The 3588-nt window shown below is 40.6% G+C and overlaps 1 long non-coding RNA gene across 1 annotated transcript; it reads left to right on the top strand.

Annotated features, from left to right (window-relative positions):
• The first annotated feature begins 610 nt into the window (after window positions 1-610).
• LOC138018951 (uncharacterized) lies at window positions 611-3249 on the top strand. Its single transcript, XR_011126084.1, has 2 exons — window positions 611-1275; window positions 2568-3249. It is a non-coding gene; the product is annotated as an uncharacterized lncRNA (long non-coding RNA).
• The last annotated feature ends 339 nt before the right edge of the window (window positions 3250-3588 follow it).

The following is a 3588-nucleotide window of genomic DNA, read 5'->3' on the forward strand; positions in this document are numbered from 1 at the left end:
TCTCCCTATTCAGCTTAATGGCGGGGCACCACAGGGAGCCAAGTTAGCATCCTTGCTCTTCTGCATTCTTGTAAACGGTATGGCAGATACGTGCCCAAGGGCAGAGTCAAGTATGTAGGTGACGCTACAGTCATGGAAATCATTCCTAGATGCTCGCTTTCATATTTACCATTTACAGTATCAGGAATTTATTCAGATGCCTCCATACGAGGCATGAAATTGAATTCAAGGAAGGTAAAAAAATGATTATTAACTTCATGCAGTATATTCCATTTCCCCATGGCCCCCACATAGTCGGAGATAGTGTCATCGAAAGGGTTACAAGCGATGAGCTTAGAGGTGTATATCTTTAGCAACTATTCACCGAAGTGGAAGTGACTAGTGGTGGATACTAAAACAGTGAGATGATTTCAACTCATTTATTCCTGCAAAGATTACAACATTTTCGGGCGCAAATTCCGCGCGAATTGCTCGGATGTAAATAGCAAAGGATATCAGGAGTCTGTTTGTGGCGTCCGATTAGGGCCATTAATTAAGCCTCACTCACATGCAACTTCCGGTTTTTCCTAGAATCGGAGTAACCAACTCGATGTCACGTGACTTGCTTTCTCGAACTCACTTTGACCGCCATGCACGACAGTAACTAGCCAACTTAGACGGGAATACAGATCTGTTCTGTTTTAAATTTCTAAAAATTTGGAACAAGCACATCTGAAAAAGCTTTGTCTTTACTGTACCGGACAACGTTTACAACAGTACGCGAACACTTGTAGAATTTTCCGTGATTTAGAATACGAGGGGAAGATCTCCTGGCAAGATGTCAGTTTCTTGAAGGAAGTAATGCGATCATTGACTCGAGAAGATGTTGTCAGGGAGTTAACTGAATTTGAACTTAAAAGGGACTTGACGTTGCTTTTGGATCTCTTCACGCGAAAGAGACGTGGACTGGACATACATTGTTGTTCTTCATCAGTGAAAAAAGTTACAGGGTATTTAACGACACTTGCAGATAAGTTACGAGGGATAGTAGACTTAACATGTTTAGACATACCAGTGCAATCAAGCGTGGACATTCAGAAAGCAATCAGTAGTTTTGCGATGGAAATTGATTTGAAAGAGTTGACTTTTTCGTGGAACGAATTTATATTTCTCGTCATAACTGCCGGAGAACTTACAGCGATGGCGACGGGATCTTGCGGGTCGGAGTCGGTTGTGGAGTTGTGTTCTACTGCAGCTGAAGAACTATGGGCACACATGACTGAACTTGGAAGTTGGGTGAGCACTTTATCTTAACTTTTGTCTAATTAAAAGAATCATTGATCAAAAAGGATAGAGACTCTTCGCATTCAAAGGAAAGAAAAAACTGAAAATGGGCCTTTTGTCCGTTGACTGAATGCCAAATTTCTCTCTCACAATAAACCACCTACGAATTGTTTTGATAGGACATTAGCAGGAGCCCATAACCTGTTAATAGCTAATTTTCGTCCTCCAAAAGCAAACACTTATAACTCGTTCAGTCGTCCCAGATTTTTTTATTTCCTGTGAAATCTTCCAAACTCTGTCCGATAACATTTCTGGGTGACTTTTGCAAAGAAACGACACTGAAAACTCCTACCCAGCAAGCAAATTTGTTTATTTCTCACGACTGCTTTCCAAATATTTTTTTGCGGTTCATTCCTAACGAAACAGGATCCCCGCGACTCATACGACTGTGGATACTTTGGATTGAAAAATCCTAAACGCAAGATTCGTTTTAGGATTCTGAAATACGGTTTCGGACTTTTCCAAGTTTCGGTTTCGGACTTTTCCAAGAGTATCCAACCTGCACTAGAATTTGCAAAGCGGAATTTTAAGTTTTGCCATACAATTGCTTGAAATTTGCGCTCAGTCAGACATGCGTCTGTGGGAAAAAATGGGAAATTACTAGTAGCGCAGGTTGGACCCTCAAATTCTTGTCAGTAAACTCCTCTAGTTAGCAACGTAAGTTTACCAGTCAAGGTACCATTCAAGGTTCAAGGTTCAAGGTTCAAGGTAAATGTTCCCTCGTGAATTTGTGCGGTCGGGAATCCTTATACGATATAAGGCGAGATTGTTGTCATAATTTTGTTAGCGAACGAGTTTGCCAAGCAGAAAGGTCTCTGACGAGTCCCTTGGTCGGGGTGAAACGAGCTTCGTAAGACGAACCACGAACAATGTATTTTCACAAGTAACTGTCGACTTTATTCAAGGTTTTCTCACGTTATTTCAACGCAGATTCCCATAGAAACACCGCTATTTCGGACACATTTGCCTACCCGTCAAGATGGCTTCCAAAACCGTGATAAGGCCTATTCCTTTTTTGCAGGTGACGTGAAAGAAGTGTAATCAAGTGCATGCGGGTTATGCAAAACGATTTGATCAAACCTATAGTGTTTCGAAGAGTGAGGAGTCTAGTTCATTAAGCGAGCTTGTGAAGCAAAGGACACAAAGATTAGGATCAATTTACTCGGTACATACGACGAGTACTTGAACTATTTCACTTACTGACATATGATTAAGGTTACGTAATTCATGAATTTGATTTCTAGGAGGATTTCTGTGATCGCGCAAAGAAAAGATGTCAATTGATTTACCACCATCATGGTTCCAAGGTTCCAAAGCAGTCTTCCTTGCAGAGGCAGATAAGTGAAGTTGTTGAACGATTTGGGGAGATTTTCGTTCCGCCAGACCCAAAGTGATTAGATACAGTTCTTATTGTAGCAATTTATTGCTTACAGGATATTTAAGGGCCTCAGGCCTCGATAAACAGGGAGGAATTGGCAGAGTTTTGTTATTGTATCGTAGAATGGCCCATTGCATAAGCAAGTTGTACATGTTTACACATTTAAGCGGCGTATTGTTTACAGAACGTTGACACTTAGCATACACAAACAGACGTAATACACATAGTTACACACTTAACAAAGCAAAAAAAGTGGAAAAAAAAAAAAAAGAAAAATGTAATGCCCTGAGAGTGTACAGTAAGACCTTTTCAAAATGATGGTTCAAAGGGCATTGACAAAAAAAATACAATAAAAAAGTTCATAACACCAGAAAAACCAGACCAGAAAAAGAAAATAATCCGCATGGCGGCTTGGATTATTCTAAAAACAAAAAGGACAAAACACAAAATACCCACAAAAAAAGGATGGTCGTTTTTAGACACTTCGCAAGTGTACTCAATGTTATTTACACAGGTAACTAGTGTGAATAAAAGGATGTGACAATTCAGTGATTGTGGTTTTTCTTTCCGTGAGTTTGCCTTTCATCGGCGTGTCACTGGTCCAAGCCTAGGCCTTGGTTTCCTTGGTTATAAGCTTCGTATGCGAGCTTCAGTCATTCACCATCCTATTCCGAGGGTCTTTTTTCTCCCGATACCCCGGTTTTCCTCCCAAAATCGACTCCTATCAAATTTTATAAAATAAGTAGGATAGTACGCGCACTCTCATTGGTCAATAGCTGTGTTTAGAGGAGAGTATGTAAACATGGCTCTGACATCACACGAATTTTGATTGGTTATGGGTTGTCTGACGCGCAGTTTGATTGGCTGGTAGCAAATATGAGCCTGTA

Source organism: Montipora capricornis, chromosome 2 (genome assembly GCF_036669925.1).
Source record: "Montipora capricornis isolate CH-2021 chromosome 2, ASM3666992v2, whole genome shotgun sequence".
Classification (NCBI taxonomy): domain Eukaryota; kingdom Metazoa; phylum Cnidaria; class Anthozoa; order Scleractinia; family Acroporidae; genus Montipora; species Montipora capricornis.